At 51.5% G+C, this 16781-nt stretch overlaps 1 protein-coding gene across 2 annotated transcripts in view; it reads right to left on the bottom strand.

The window, feature by feature from the left end:
* CERS4 (ceramide synthase 4) overlaps positions 1–12260 on the bottom strand; it is a 33797-nt gene extending 21537 nt beyond the window's left edge. Inside the window, exons 1-2 of one of the 2 annotated variants that reach the window (XM_040240519.1) lie at positions 12144–12260; positions 4633–4750 (exon numbers count right to left, since the gene is read on the bottom strand). The gene's annotated coding sequence lies outside the window, so the exon portion shown is untranslated. The remainder of the gene's footprint in view (positions 1–4632; positions 4751–12143) is intronic. The other variant, XM_040240518.1, reaches the window with a different exon arrangement.
* Between the last annotated feature and the right edge of the window lie 4521 nt (positions 12261–16781).

Consider the following 16781-nt stretch of genomic DNA (forward strand, 5'->3'; position numbering starts at 1 on the left):
AGTCAGATTTATAGAGACAGGAAGTAGAATGACGGGTGCCAGGGGCTAGAATAGCTGGATGGGGAGTTAAGTGTTCAATGGGAACAGTTTCTGTTTGGAAAATAAAAAAGTCATGGAGATGGGTTACACGACAATGTGAATATTGTATAAAATGGTCCAGATGATAATTTTTTTTGCTATATGTAGTTTACCACAATTAAAATAATTTTTAGTTAAGAAAATTATCAAATTGGCATGAAGAGAGGAGGAAGAGCTGTGCTCATGGACTTGGTAGGATCACTGAGTTGAAAAAAATGAAAGCAAAATACAGTAATGGACTGACACGTAATTCATGTAATGGAAAACCACCAAAAGAGTTCTGTCCTTGGTATTTATAACAGTGGAGTTAGCTGCATCAGACCAGCCCTCTCAGAGATAATAATGATAAACTCTGGACTATATGCTAAAAAACTGTTATACCTTGAAGCTTTGGTATTACCACATCCTATATGGTATCCATTAGCCACATGTGCTCATTTAACTTCCAATTAATTAAAATTAAAATCTAAAATTCAGTTCCTCAGTTGTATTATGAGCATTTCTACACTAATAGCCACATGTGGCTTGTGGCTATCATATCGGGCAGTGTAGGTATGGAACATTCCCATCATTGCAGAAAATTCTACTGGGCAGTACAGCTCTAGAGAGTGACCAAAAATAGGCAGAAGTTGGAGGGGAGTCTCCACCTGTATTAATTGAATGGCACAGGGTGAGTTCCCCATTTTTCACTGGAAATAGAAACTGGATTGAAAAAATGATAAGACAGAATCCAAAGGGACCATAACAGTTCAACAATGGGGCAGAACACACAGGAAAGGAAAAAGCCAAACAACAACAACAAATCAGGTCCAAATCATATCCAAAGCTGCTGTGCAAGCCTCTTGCCAACCCCTGAACCATGGGCAGGGCGGACTCCAACCAGCCTGGGTAAAGCTAAAGAAAAGACAGATATCACCCTCCTCCCACCCCAGGGGAAAGAGACTTTGGAACTTGAGTTCAAACAGTTTCATTGCCTGTGGAAATTTTAAAAAGGGATGTGGGGAAGAATCAATGTTCTTCAGAGGAACACAACAGAATCCAGAGTGTCTACAAGTTATCTTCCATAATGTCCAGAACACAATCCAAAATTACATGACATGTGAAGAAACAGGAACACATGCCCTATGCTCAAGAAAGAAGGAAATTACTGAGGACTGACCTTGAGATGACCCAGATGTTGGGATGAGCAGATAAGGACTTTGAAGCGGCTATTATAAATATATGCAAGGATGTGAAAGAAAAGTACCTCCTAATGGATGAACAACAACAACGAAAACCTCAGCAGGGAAGCAGAAATTATTTAAAAAAAAAAAAAAGGCACCAAATGGAGATTCTAAACCTGAAAAATACAATATTTGAAACAGAAAAATCGACTGTGGACTCAGCCATAAAAAGAATGAAATTTTGCAATTTGCAACAACACGGAAGGACTTGGAGGGTATTATGCTCAGTGAAATAAGTCAGACAGAGAAAGACAAATGCTGCATGATATCACTCATATGTGAAATCTAAAAAATAAAACGAGCTAGTGAATACAGCACAAAAGAAACAGACCCACAAACTAGTGGTTAGTTACTGGTAGGAAGAGAGAAGGGGGAGGGGGCAAATAAGGGTAGGAAATTAAGAGGTACAAGCTACTATATATAAAATAAGTAAGCTCCAAGGACATACTGTACAACACATGGAACATAGTAAATATTTTATGATAACAACAAATGGAATACAACCTTTATAAATTGTGAATCACTATACTGTGATTCATATAATATTGAAACATATAATACTGTACATCAACTATACCTTAATAAATAAATAAAATACAATATACATTGTACAAGAAGAAAAAGAAAGCATTATTTATCCTGAACAGAAGAAGAGAAAAGGAAAAACTAAAGATTGAATAAAAATGTGTATCTAGAAATGGACAGCGGTGGCTGCACAATATTGTGAATGTACTTAATGCTACCCATTAAAATAAATAAATTTAAATTAAAAAATGGTTAAAATGGTAAAATGTTTAGCTTGCATGTACTTTACCACAATTTAAAAAAATATGCAGTCTCAGTGACCTTGGGACAACATCAAAAGATCCAACACACGTGCAACTGGAGTGCTCTAAAGGATACCGTCCACACTCCGGAGAGGTATTCGATCAGGAAGGCGGGGGATGGGGGAAGCTGGTCCACTTATTTTGTGAGTCACCGATTTTTACAAGAAGTGTATTTCAAGGTGACTTAATTTTTTTTTTTTAATTGCACAATTCACCTAACATAAAATGTGCCATCCTAAATAAAGGCAGTTACTGTTCTCCTGTCACAGATGAACTGTCTTATCTACCCAGGGCCACATAGCTGGTAACTGACCAGGCTGCATGTGAGCTCAGCTCCGTACCACCTGGTGTTCTAGATGGACATGGCCTCACGGAACATCAGCCCCTGCATTCTTGGAAAACAGGACCTGCTGCCTTTATGCCTACACTTCACCCCATCTACTCTGGGCTTTGCCTGGGTCATCAGTGACTACCCCCTGGCCCACGCCAACCCCAGGGGTCAGTTCTGTCTGTGGACTCCTGACCTCCTAGTGGTGTGTGTTCTTGTTGTTCAGTTGTTAAGCCATGTCCGGCCCTCTGAGGCCCCATGGACTGCAGCACGCCAGGCTTCTCTGTCCTCCACTGTCTCCTGGAGTTTGCTCAAATTCATGTCCATTGAGTCAGTGATGCTATCCACCCATCTCATCCTCTGTCGTCCCTTTCTCCTGCTGCCCTCAATTCTTCCCAGCATCAGGGTCTTTTCCAATGAGTTGGCTCTTTGCATCAGGTGGCCAAAGTATTGGAGCTTCAGCTTCAGTCCTTCCAATGAATATTCTGGACTGATTTCCTTTAGGATTAACTCGTTTGATCTCCTTGCTGTTCAAGGGCCTCTCAAGAGTCTTCTCCAGCATCACAATTCAAAAGCATCCATTCTTCCTAGTGTTCTATCTGCCCCCTTTGTCTGTCTCTCCTTCCAAGAACCATGGCATCCTGGCTAATCTAATCCAAGCCGTTTTTCTTCTCCTTTGACCCTCAGTGAGCCCAGTCCTGAACCCTCTCACACCAGCTTTTCTCCCTGGAAAATCTCATCCCTACTATCTGTGAGCCTGTGCTTTGGTTTTCCAGATTCCTGCAGTTTCCAGGTTTCTCTCCTAATGCCAAAATGGTTAACCCAGCAGTGCCTGGCTATGCTTTGCCCAGATATATCTCACTCAAGTCATCCTCCACCGCAAGTGTGCTTCTTGGCCAACATCCCACCATGTACCCAGTCTTTGAGGACAAGAATCTGAGAGTCATCTCCGACCCTTCCTCATCACTTCCGCCCTCCCCCACCCCAGACACTCAGCTACTCTCCAGGTCCTGCAATTGCATCTGTCTCTCCCGTAACAATCAAGCAAGTTCCTTCTCTGCTCAATTCCCACTACCAAGAACCCATCTCTGATCTCAATTCTCGTGGTTACCCCCACCTTGATCTCTCTGCCTCTGGTATTGCTTTTCTTTTTAAAAATGTTATCAGTATTTATTTTTATTTATTTATTTGGTTGCACCAGGTCTTAGTTGCCACATGAGGGATCTAGTTCCCTGACCAGGGATCAAATCCTGATCCCCGTGCACTGGGAGTTCAGAATCTTAGTCACTGGACCACCAGGGAAATCCCCTGCCTCTGGTTTTCCCCAGGCTGCCTCCCTCCATCCACATTTCCTTCCCTGAAAGAGAAAAGCCAGCATTGGAGAGGGTGTGGAGAAAATGGAACCCTTGTACACTGTTGGTAGGAATGTAAATTGGTGCAGCCACTATGGAGAATAGTATGGAGGTTCCTTAAAAAACTAAAAACTAAAAAAACTCCCATATGATCCAGCAATCCCACTTCTGGGCATGTACCCAGAAAACATGAAAACTTTAATTTGAAAAGATACACACACCCCAGTGTTCACAGCAGCACATGGAAGCAACCTAAAAGGCCATCAGTAGAGGAATGGATAATGATGATGTGGTGCATATCAACAATGGAATATTGTTGCCATAAAGAGAATGAAATAATGCTATTTGCAGTCACATGGAGGGACCTTAGATATCATATTAAATGCAGTCAGTCAAAGACAAATACCATGTATCACCTACATGTGGACTCTAAAACAAGGATACAAATGAACTTATTCACAAAACCGAAAACAGACTCCCAGACATAGAAAACAAATTTACAGTTCCCAAAGGGGAAAAGGGTGAGGGGAGGAATCAATGAGGAGTTTGAGATTAGCAGATTCAAACTACTATATACAGATAAATGACAAGCACCTACTGTATAGCACAGGGAACTGTATTCAATATCACGTAATAAATTATAATGGGAAAGGAAAAAAGAGAGTCAGTGTCAGCATCATAAGCAGACAGTGGCCATAAAACAAACACAATGTAAGTAGGATGACATTTGGTCCTGGCAGGTACTGAACTCTAGGGAGCCTGCCAGCCCAGGTCTGAGCCCTCCTGGTTCAAGCATTCAAACGGAAGTTGGCAAGTGTTGTCACCTGGGCCTTAAAGACACAGCAGCAGAAACAGGAGCCTTGGGCCTCGATGTTCCCAGAAGGAGGGGATTCTCCTGTGAATAGTCTTGTCATGTGGGCTGTCCTTGGGACCTCAGATGACCTGCATCAGGCAAAGCGCCCCAGAGATTAAAACATTACAGAAATTAGATGGTGTATGGGGGCTTCCCTGGTAGTTTGGTATTTCAGACAGTAAAGAAATCCACTGCAATATGGGAGACACAGGTTCAATCCCTGGGTTGGGAAGATCCCCTGGAGAAGGAAATGGTCACCCACTCCAGTATTCTGGTCTGGAGAATCCCAAGGACAGAGGACCCTGGCAGTGTATTTGAACTGAATCCTTCTCAATTAGTAGATGTTGTTTCTAAAGTATTCAATAACAGGGAACAGAAGCAAGGAGAAGTGAAACGGAATGCTGCTTTTCTGGTAACAGCATTAAAGCGAGTAACCTAAAGGAGGGCTTCCCAGGTAGCTCAGTGGTAAAGAATCCACCTGCCAATGCAGGCAACCCAGGTTCGATCCCTGGGTCAGTTAGACCCCTGCAGGAGGAAATGGATACCCACTCCAGTATTCTTGCCTGGAGAATCCCATGGACAGAAGAGCCTGGAGGGCTACAGTCCACAGGGTCACAAAGAGTTGGACGCAACTGAGCACGCATGCATGAACACAGGCCCGCAGCGCTGTCAGGGTCCCAGGGGAACCAAAGGTTGAGACAGAGGCAAACTGTGAGTTCGGAGAAAAAAACCAGCCTGGGCAGATCCACTCATGCCAGGTGGCCCCAGACTAGCAGTGCCTTCAGTGATGGAGTCATCACCCCACTGCCTACCTACCCGCCCTCCCAGGTAAGGGCGGGGAGCCAAGCTGGGCTTGTGTGAGAAGGCTCACCCTCTAGGTGGGTGGAGTTTCCAAAGCCAAGGGAAGAGTCCCCAGGGGCTTCTGTGCGTGGGCCCTTTAAGACCCAGGGGTGTTTCTGTAACAAGAGTACTTGCTCTTCCCCATTCACCCCAAAGCAGTCCCAGAGAGGCTTACTCTAAAAGGCCTCCCCCACACTGGAGACTGGGGCTGCTGGGGGCGGAAGTCAACCTTCTCTCCCTGCCTGGGGTTGATCACCAAGGTCTAAATGATCTGGCTCTGGCCTGGCCCCCTCTACCCCGCCGACCTCCTGCAGCCACGAGACTCCACGGTTCTCAGCCTGGAGTCCATGGCCACGATTCCTGAGGTCTGTTCAAATCTCAGAAACATGGCTGTAATGCAGCACGTGTATGCTAAGTCGCTCGGTCACGTCTGACTCTTTGCGACCCCATGGACTGTAGCCCACCAGGCTCCTCTGTCCATGGGATTTTCCAGGCAAGAATACTGGAGTGGGTTGCCATGCCCTTCTAAAGAGTTCGCCTGCCAATGCAGGAGACACAGGTTCGATCCCTGGTCCAGGAAGAGCCCACATGCCGCGGAACAATTAAGCCCGGGCACCACAACTGCAGAGCCTGTGCTCTAGAGCTCCTGAGCCACAACTACTGAAGTCCGAGGGACTTTGAGCCCACCTTCCCCATCAAGAGAAGGCACTTCAATGAGAAGGCTGCGCACTGCAAGAAGAGTAGTCTCCGCTCGCTGCAACTAGAGAAAAGCCTGTGCAGCAACAAAGACTCAGCACAGCCAGAAATGAATGATAACAAAAAAGGACTGCTCTGAATGGAAGCTGTGGCTGCAGATGTCCATACAGTGATGGTTTCTCACTAGTTTTTTTTTTTTTTTACCTATTTCTAGGTAATGTTTGAGCAAGGCTGGTATGCAGATGCCTTGTGTGCTTTTTGGACTTCCCCAGGTCTGAAGGCATGACCTTTTCATTGAATTTTAAAATTTCAGTCGGTTAATTTCACTCAGAGCCTTGCCTGAATAGTGTCACTGGTTGAAACCGGTTGAAACAGGCAAGCGTCTGCAGCCTATGTGGTTTGTAGACATCACTGCAAGCATCTTCCTGATTTTATCAACTCAAGCACGAAGCCTATAGTCCATAGCTGTACCCCTGGAAAAGATTCTGAAAATCCTTAACCTCGGAGTCAACCTCACCAAACCCAGGACCCACAACTCAGGCTTGCTCTGTGGGCTCTTCGTGTGTGTGCGTGCTAAGTCGCTTCAGTCGTGTCTGACTCTATGTGACCCTCTGGACTGTAGCCCACCAAGCTCTCCTGTCCATGGGATTCTCCAGGCAAGAATACTGGAGTGAGTTGCCTGTCCTCCTTCAGGGGATCTTCCCGACCCAGGGATCAAGCCGGAGTTACTTATGTCTCCTGCATTGGCAGTTGGGTTCTTTCCCACTAGCACCACCTGGGAAGCCAGGCTCTTAGATCAAATAAATGCATCTTAAAAAAAAAAAAATATATATATATATATATACACACACACACACACACACACATATTACCTTTAAGAGAGACTTGGGCTACCAGAAGTAAAATAGCCCCCTCCCCTCATTCTTCACACATTTCTGAAAAATTCTAGGAATACACAGGAAGGTCCTAAGTGTCCTGCCCCAAGGTCTAATTTGCCCCCAACTCCTTCCACTCTCTGGTCAGGCTCCCAGGAAGCTGTGGCTGGTGTCCAGTGCCCAGGGTTTCTGTCATCTCCATTTTGCAGCTGGGAAACTGAGGCACAGGGGAGGGGACAGGTAGGAAGTGAAGAGCTGGGATTCACTGAAACCTAAGCCTGTCTTCAGGGACTTTTCTGGTGGGCCAGTGGTTAAAAATTTGTCTTGCAATGCAACAGCAGATCTGTCCAGGCTGGCTTTTTTTCTCCAAAGCTCGCGGTTTGCCTCTGTCTCAACCCTTGGCTCCTCTGGGCCCCTGACAGGTCTGCAGGCCTGTGTTCATGCATGTATGCTCAGTCGTGTCCAACTCTTTGTGACCTCAGGGTTCGATCCCTGGTCAGGGAACTAAGGGCCCACATGCAGAGGGCAGCTAAGCCCATGCACCACAACCACAGAGTGTCTGAAACTGGAGGGGTTGGTGCAAACCTGGGTGAATGGTGAGGGAGGGAAGGGTGAACAGGCACAGCTGCCCAGGTTCACAGGAGGTTTGGGGCGGGATGCCAAACCCTTTCTTCTACACCTGGAAAGGGAGTGACTGTGGGCTGGTGGAGGGGCCACCCTCAAAATATACCTGCGTGGGTTTTTGCTGCTCATCCTCAAGGCTCAGCAGGCCCCTGCTTGCCATCTCCTGTCACCTCTCTGTGAACATGTTGCCCCAACACCCAGCTCTGGGCTCTGCGTCCTCCTCTTCCTCCCTGGCCCCCTTCTCTGCCTACATTAGCGCCCTCCCACTTGTTCCTTCCTTCCACTCCCTCCAGCCCTTCCAGGAAGCCTCCCAGGTCATCAGAGGCCCCAGCATGTGCAGAAGGAAGGGGAGAAGCTTTGTTGTTGTTCAGTCGCTCAGTTGTATCCGACTCTGTGACCCCATGGACTGCAGCACGCCAGGCTTCCCTGTGCCTCCCAGAGTTTGCTCAAAATCATGTCCATCGAGTCGGTGATGCCATCCAACCATCTCATCCTCTGTCACCCCCTTCTCCTCTTGCCTTCAATCCTTCCCAGCATCAGCTTTGCCCACCAGGAAAGGGCTGGCCTTCTCTTCCTTCCTCCTTCCAGCCTCCTCTGCCTTTGGGGCACACTGTCCACTCCACACAGGGAAAAACACACCAAAGTAAACTGCAGAGCAGCGGGGCCCAGCAACCTCACTCCCCCTTGAGCAGAGACTCACCCAGGGTCTGCAACTGTTGGGTTGAGGGGCCCTAAGGACCCTCAGTCTTTTCATCTGACACTCTCCCCCGGCTCATGTTGTTCCAGCCACACGGGCCTCTTTGCTAAACCTCTAACATGCCGGGCTGGGTCCTGCCTCAGGATCTTTGCACATGCTGGTCCCTCTGCCTGAAATGCCCTTCCTCCAGATGTCCACCTGGCCGGCTCCTTCTCATCCTTCAGGTTTCTCTTGCCCCGTTCCCAGAACATCAGCTCCACCCATGAGCTGGTGGTGGTAGGGGGTGTCAAAGAAGCTTCCCTGTTAGCCCCCACTGCCTCCCAGCACACAAGCTTCATCAGCACGTACTGAATGAATCAATGACAGACGGGGTGGGTGGGAACTGGGGACCAGCACAAGGTAGAAGGGGATCCCCAGGGGCTGGCTGGCAGGGGCTTGACCCCCTCCCCAGACATACTCACGGGGCCCTGAAGCCACATATGATTTGGGAAGCCTGGGAGGATGTGGGGAGAGGGTGGAGACCTGGTGTGACGGAATCACACTGACAAAGGCGTGCATGCATCGCTTCAGTCACAGCCAGCTCTTTTCGACACTATGGGCCATAGCCTGCCAGGCTTCTCTGTCCATGGGGATCCCCCAAGCAAGGATACTGGAGTGGCTTGCCATTCCCTTCTCTAGGGGATCTTTCCGACCCAGGGATCAAACCCGCATCTCCTGTGTCTCCTGCTTTGCAGGCAGATTCTTTACCGCTGAGCCACTGCGGAAGCCCAGCTTCACGTCTATCCAGGATCTACTCACTTCTCACTCAACCACACCTCCACCCGGTCCAGCCTCATCATGGTCTGGACCAGTGCAGTCTCTCTCATGCTGATTTCCTGGCTCCTTGCCCCCAGCTTCTCCCATTTACCCAAGGTGACTCCCCTCCACATCTCCGTTCACTGGTCTCTCTGCCCATGAACTCCACTTTTTTAATTTAAAAAATTTATTTATTTCCTTATTTTTGGCTGCGCTGGGTCTCTGTTGCTGTGCACAGCCTTTCTCTAGTTGTGGCACGTGGGCTTCTTATTGCAGTGTCTCCTCTTGTTGCGGACTTTATGGCGCACAGGCTTCAGGAGCCACACATCTAGAGTACAGGCTCCACTGCTGTGATGCATGGGCCTAGTTGCCCCACAGCACATGGACTCCTCCCTGAAGAGAGATCGAGCCCACATCCCCTGCACTGGCAGGCAGACTCTTAACAACTGGACCTGCAAGGAATTCCTGCCATGAACTCTTAACAACCTTTAGTAACCAGGCCAATGGTCACCTCTAACAAGAAGCCTGATCCTGACCCCTCCCGAGGCTGAGTCAGGTCACTCCTCTGGGCTCCTCCCTCTTCCCCCCTCCACCCCCCCAAGGTATCCACTCTGCTTTACCAGGTGGTTATTATTACCAGACAGGCATTGCGCTCACCTCTGAGGTGATGACTGCTATTATTCTCATTTTACAGGTGAAGAAATTGAACCACAGGCAAAGTCACCAGCCTGAGAGCACTGCATTCAAACTGGCAGGATGAGCTCAGAGGCAGCTTGCAGCAGCCAGAGAGGGGACAGCCTGCAGTGCCCAGATAAGACAGGAGCATGCCCCCCAGTGCCTGCCTTCCTGTGGGAGTCCCAGGGGCAGTGGGAGGACTGGCCCGCTCCCCACAGCCAACTACAATCGTGGCAGTAGTTCCTGTGCCCAGTGGGCACTTCGCGCTGGGCACTGGGCCAACCAAACACTTTACATGCCTGACTCACTTGATCTGCCAACGCCTGTGGGTTCTGGAGGTGGACACACTTATGAGTTCTTCCCATTTCTCAGAGCAAGAAATGGAGACTCACTGGGCCCTGAACTCCTACCAGGGCTGCAGCCCCTCCCCCTCACCCGAGGCATAAGGCTGCCCCTGGGATTAGCCAACCCCCTTTTTCTTAGCTGAGGCTGCCTTTGATTGGAACATCATTCCCAGATACAGGTACTACGGACCCATTTTATAGATGGGCAAACTGAAGCCCAGAAAACTTTCTCTAGGGCCCCAAGGTCAATGCAATGACCAAGGCTCCCTCCCAGCTGGAAATAGGTGAGCGGGGAGGCCAGGCAAGGAAGGTTCCGACTGCCTCCTCCCTGAAGCCTGGCTGGGGCCTTGGGGACCCAGGTATGCTGAGTGAGGTTCCGGGAACTCTCATCACTGCCAAGTTTATTCAAAGCAGCTACTCCTGAAAGGGGCTTCCCATGTGGCTCAGTGGTAAAGAGTCCACCTACCAATGTAGGACACATGGGTTCGATTCCTGGGTCGGGAAGACTCCATGGAGAAGGGAATAGCAACCCACTCCAGTATTCTTGCCTGGAAAATTCCATGAACAGAGGAGCCTGGCGAGCTATGGTCCATGGGGTGGCAGAGTCAGACACAACTGAGCACACACACGCTCCTGGAAGGGGGCTGAGTTGAGGCTGGGGATTCTGGGGTCTTCAAAGACACCTCTATACTCCAGAATTTCTATTTCAAGTGGCCCCGTACAACAGATCCAGGCTGCCCCCTTGCACTCAGTCACCTTGGACCTGGCCTGGGTTCCCAGTGGTGTCTTCAGGACGTTCCCCCTCAGGTGGCATCTCAGGTTTTGCAAATCAGTCTGAGTCACAACAGCCTCACACCCCCTGACCTGTTTCTCCCTCGGTTTCCCCATCCTTCCACACTCTCAGCTGCCCACACCAGAAATCTCTTCCATGCATCTTCTGCCCCACTTCTGAGCAGGCAGGGAATGCAGGCGAAGTCTCTCTGCCAAAGAAGAACCCCAAACCGCCCACTTTCCATCTCCCCCTTCCTGTCGGGTCCAAACCAACAGTCTCCTCTTCTCATCTCTTTTTTGGGGTCAGAGTAGCTGCTGGATCTTTTTAAGACACAGCTGGACCCAGTCACTCACTTTTTTTCTGGACCCTGTCACTAAGCCTCTGTGGTCCCCACAGACCTGAGAACGGAATCCACACACTGCTCGTTATCTTCGTGGCCCGAGGCCAGGGTCTTCGCACCTCGGATACCCGGCTCACTGAACTTGAGCCACGCTCGCCTCTTTTCCTCTCTGCAGACAATTTGGGCCCTCTCTCTGCCAATTTGGGCCCTGCCTCATAATCTTTTGCTGTTTTCTGGGCCTAAAAACCCCTCGCTGGCTAGTTCTCTCAGGCCCGGCTGACACCTTTTCGGAGAATTCCTCCGTGACCCTAGCCCATCTCCTAGAGGTGTGGTCTTCTCCGCACTGTGCACGGGCTGGCATGATCCGTGTCTGTTTACTCGGGTCCTAGCAGTCTACGCGGCCGGGCTGCAGGCTCTGAGGCTAGGGCCCCGGCTGCATCCCCAGCAGGTATAGAGTCTCTGGTGACCGACCGACAGACCCCCGCATCGCGCTCCTCTGTTTCACACATTCCGGACTCCCCAAGACCCCCGCCCCCGCCCCCGTCACGCTAGGCTCGTCCCCACTCCCGCCCGCCCGTTACGCAGCCGCCGCGTCCTCCTGCGCTCGCTGTGCCCCGGCCCTCGGGGGAGCGGGGCTCTCTCAGGGAGGCGGCCGGGGCCTGGGACCAGACGGTAAGCCCCAGGAGGCCGTCCGGGATGAGGTGATGGGGAACAGCGGCTGTGTCTGGGGACCGCCGCGGACGCCATGGCCGTGGAGGCGGGGCCGGAGCTCGCTGCTAGGGTGGCTTTCCGGGCCGCGTTCGGAGCGCTGGGGTCTCACTTACCTGGGGGGCGCAGGCGGCCGGGAGCACCAGGGGCCAGCGGTGGGGTGGGTGGCGGACAGATGCGGAGGAGGAGACGCGCGCAGCTGGCACCGGACTCTGCTCCAGGCACCGCCTCTGCGGGGGGCCGGGAAGCAGGCTTTGGGGGCAGCGCGGGGCGGGATCGAGGGCGGGGCCGGGGCGGGGCCGGGCTGAGTCTTTCGAGGCTCGGGGCCCTAGCAGCGCTCGGGCCCGTCTGTGCGACAAGGCCGCTTCCTAGACCCCCGCCCCGCCTAAGGGACCCCGCCTCCAGCCCCGCCCCGCGTCCCGGGGCCCCGCCTCCAGCCCCGCCCCGCCCCGCCCCGCGGCGCTGTTTAGCCTGAACCCCGCCACAGGTTTCTTCGCTGTGCTGTAGCTCTTTCCTTTGAACCTACCCCCATCTGCTGCGCGCTCAGTCCGGCCCCCATTTCTCTTCCGTTCTCTGCAAGTCCTCTCCAGCGCCCTCCCGGGTCCTCTTTGCTGGCCCGGCTCTGATCCATCCGTGTATCTGCCGACATACCATGCGCGCCTGGACGCGCCTGAGTGCAACGCTGGGTGTTGTGGAGAAGGCCTCCCGACTCACCACTTCAGGCCTCGGAGGCCACCCCTAGTGCCCCCAAGGTCTGGTGACCTGTCCCAGCTCTCAGGCCGAGCTGGTCCAATTTTTGGTTCATGGGACCGACTGCGGAGTTGGGAAGCCAAGGAACCCACCCCCCTGGCGTATAGGGCAGGTGGGTGAATCCGTGGTTCAGGGGGGTGAAGAGATAGGCGGCAGAGCTGGGAAGATAAAGGCGAGGAGGTAGGACGGTGTTGGTGGTGGAGAAACCCCAGGCTCCCTCTTGTAGGGAGGAACAGAAGGTGACCCCCCAGCTCACAGGGGCAGGGAGCCAGGGCCAGCCGTGAATGCTGGGCAATCCCACATCGCGCAGAGGTAGTCTGTGAGCACCTGCGCAGCATCTAAGAGACTTGCAGTCCAGCTGTCGCCAGTTGAAGGGAAGAGGGTTCCAGAACCACTGGCCAACCACACGACGTCTAGGCAAGTGGCTCACCTTTGAACAATAAGTCGCTCCCTGTAGCAGACCGGGGGCGAGGTGGGTGAACCCCAGGTTATTTTGACAGTGGAGCCCTAGGCAAGTTGCTTCACATCTTCTGAGATTGATTTCCACACACACAAATGGGGAGGACAGCAGAGCCGTCTGTTGCAAGCGTGGTTGAAGTTGTCCCACTCCATCCAGCTTCCCCGCATTTGCACCTTCTGTTCCCTCTGCTGGGCTATCCCTTCTTGTCCCAAATATGTGCCTCCTTCTTCAGCTCTCAGTCTGGTCCTCAGAGCCTCCCTTCCCCCTCTGCCCCACCATCCATTTTCACCCTTTTATTCTCTCCCCTTCCTCCAAGAGTTCTTTTGTTGTTTAGCCACTCAATCTTGTCCAACTCTTTTGTGACCCCATGAACTGTATGTAGCCCACCAGGCTCCTCTGTCCATGGGATTTCCCATGCAAGAAAACTGAAGTGGGTTCCCATTTCCTTCTCCAAGGGATCTTCCCCACCCAGGGTTCAAGCCCTAGACTCCTGCACTGGCAGGCAAATTCTTTACTGCTGAGCTTCCAGGAAAGCCCAAGAGCTCCTTTGCACACGAGGAAAAGTCAAACAATAAAGACTCTTTTCTCAGCTTTGTGAAAATTTTGTTGTTCAGTCGCTTAGTCGTGTCCATGGTACCTTGCACCTGGGGGTGTGCAGAACATGAGAGCCATTTGGATTAATAGTGACACCAGAGACCTGGTAGAATGGGGGCAGTCCAGGCCCCAGAGGAGGAGCAGCAGGTTCCTGGAGGTGTAGAGGGGAGGTCCTCAAAAGAGGACTTGGGTGGGCTGGGGTCAGGGAGAGATTTCAGGTGGGAGGTGCTTTCTGGGCAGAGGTGGGGAGGCTGGAGGAAGGGCTCCACCTAGCAAAAAGAGATGCAAGCTGGACCTTCTGCACGTGGGCCACTTCTCCACTACTCCCTGCCCTTCTGTGACCACCCACTCTCCACTTCAGCTGTGAGCATGCAGTGTCCAGGGCAGGCTTCCTGGAAGAGGTGACATCTGTAACCGGGGGAATTCAGCTGAATTAGGCCCCAATGGTGAGTGAGGAGAGGACAGGGCTGGACCAGTCACTAAAGGCCCTCCAGGGTTCTCTGGGGAGAGGCACAGTCAGATCTGAAGTTAGACACAATCAGATTTAAAACGGGACAGCGGCAGGAGCAGCTGGGGTCTGGTCTGGGAATTGTAGACAGGAGTGAAGAGAGGAACTCCAGAGGGATTTAGCAGTAAAATCGCCTGGGTATGGGGGAATCAGAGGAGGCCAGGTCCTGGGTGGTGAGAGTAGGGGGATGGAGTCATTTCTAAGTTGGTGGGGCCAATGTAGGGTGTCTGGGTTGTGGGAAGGGGGACCCTCGGGAGACTTAGGGCGCTCCTTGCCTCCTTCCTTCCACACTTTCACACCCTCTGTACTTGAGGGAGGGACAGGAAGGTAGGACTGGGAAGGCTCATAAACCCTGATCCAGGTAATAAACTGAGGGCTTCTTTGTCCCTTTTGTGCCCCCACCCCCCAGTCAGATGGCTGGTCCCAGTGGCCTTTTCCAGATTCTGGGGTCATCATGGCCAGGCCTGGAGGCTGGACTCTAGACCCTGGACAATGAGCCCTGTGCTAGACAGAATAAAAGGATGCCCACACATCCTAACCCCTGGAACCTGTGTATATGTGACCTTACAAGGCAAAAGGGATTTGCATGGCTGATTAAGTGAAGGATCTGAAGATGGGGGGATTATCCAACATCATCACAAGGGTCATTATTAGTATTCACTTTTTTGGTTGCACTGCATGGCCTGTGGTGGTTGTGGTTAGTTGCTCACTCGTGTCCGACTCTGCAACCCCAAGGACTGTAGCCCTCCAGGATAGCATGGGGATTCTCTAGGCAACAATATTGGAGTGAGTTGCCATGTCCTTCTCACTGTGCGGCATATTGGATCGTATTTCCCTGACCAGGGATTAAACCTGCACCACCTACAGTGGAATCTCAGAGTTCCTAACACTGAAGAACCAACAGGGAATACCCACAAGGGTCCTTATAAGAGAGAGAGAGGAGAGTCAGAGAGAAAGAAATGGGAAGATGCTAACCTGTTGATTAGGTTAGGAACTAGGAAGGATTAGAGGATTAGAGGAAGAAGGCAGGCAGCCTCTAGAAATTGGAAAAGGCCAGGAAAACACATTCTCCCCTAGAACTTCCAAATCCAGCCCTACTGACCCCTTGATTTTAGCCCAGTGAGACCCATTTTGGTTCCTACTTCCAGAACTGTCAGATAGTAAATGTGAATTGTTTTAAGCCACCAAATTTCTGAAGATTTGTCACTGTAGCAATGGGAGATTCAGACAGAGCCCCCAACCTCCCATCCGGAGTCCTGCTTGCACTGTCAGATGCCCCTCTGATCCTGACACGATTTCAAAATCAGCACCCACAACCCAGCCAGGGTCTGAGGACCCGGTCAGGTCAGACCCACACCCCCTGCTTTGTGTCCCCATCACCCATTCTTTTGGACTCTGTGCCCACTCTGGTGGTCTCAGGGGCTGCTGCTCCCTGGCCTAGTGGGGCAGGGACTGAAGTCACAGGTGTCTGTCTGTCTGTCACTGCCTCTCCGTGCCCTGGAGAGTCCAGTTCATGACTCTCACTCCAGTTCCTCACACTGGATAGGTGTCTGGTGTTCCAGGCCCTTGGCTGACTGACCTCCCTGGCCCAGCCTTTGCCCATCAGGGTTCTTGCCCTCAGTGAGGGGCTTCTCTTCCTGATGACAGAGTCCCTCGGTTCAGACAAATCAGCCCACGTTCATGCTGTGTGACCTTGGGTGTGTGACACAGCCTCTCTGAGTCCTGTGGGATCCTCTTCTATAGGATGGAAGGTAATCAGGCTAGGTGGATGGGGGGGATCCTAGAGGGACCCCTCTCCTCCATTCCAAATAGCTTGAGTCAGGGCTGGGGGAGGAGATAGGGTGGGGAGGATGGGGGAGAGGAGAGGACATTTGCACTGGCTGTTCCTCTGCTGAAATACTCTTCCTGCTTGTCCATGGGGTCCCCTTGGTTCCTTTTTTCCTTTTTACGTTATTGATGATTTTATGTATTTACTTTTTTTGGCTGTTGAGGGCAGGAGGAGAATGGGGTGGCAGAGGATGAGATGGTTGGATGGCACCATCGACTCAATGGATATGAGTTTGAGCAAATTCCAGGAGATTGTGAAGGACAGGGAAGCCTGGCGTGCTGCAGTCCATGGAGTTGCAGAGAGTCGGACACGACTGAGACTGAACAACAAAATTTCAGCTGTGCTGGGTCTTTTCTAATTGAGGGGAGTGAGGGCGAGGGCATATGGGCTTCAGTAGTTGCTGCGCAAGGGGCTCAGTAGTTGCAGTTCTCCGGGCTCTGGAGCACAGTTGTGGCACACAGGCTCAGTTGCGTGTGGGATCCTCCCCCGAACCAAGGATCGAACTCATGTCCCCTGCATTGGCAGGTGGATTCTTTACCACTGAGCCACCAGGGAAGCCCCCCACCCCCTACTTGATTCTTTAATCAAACCCACCTTCTGCCACCTAGAACAGA

Source organism: Oryx dammah, unplaced genomic scaffold (genome assembly GCF_014754425.2).
Source record: "Oryx dammah isolate SB20612 unplaced genomic scaffold, SCBI_Odam_1.1 HiC_scaffold_5, whole genome shotgun sequence".
NCBI lineage: Eukaryota > Metazoa > Chordata > Mammalia > Artiodactyla > Bovidae > Oryx > Oryx dammah.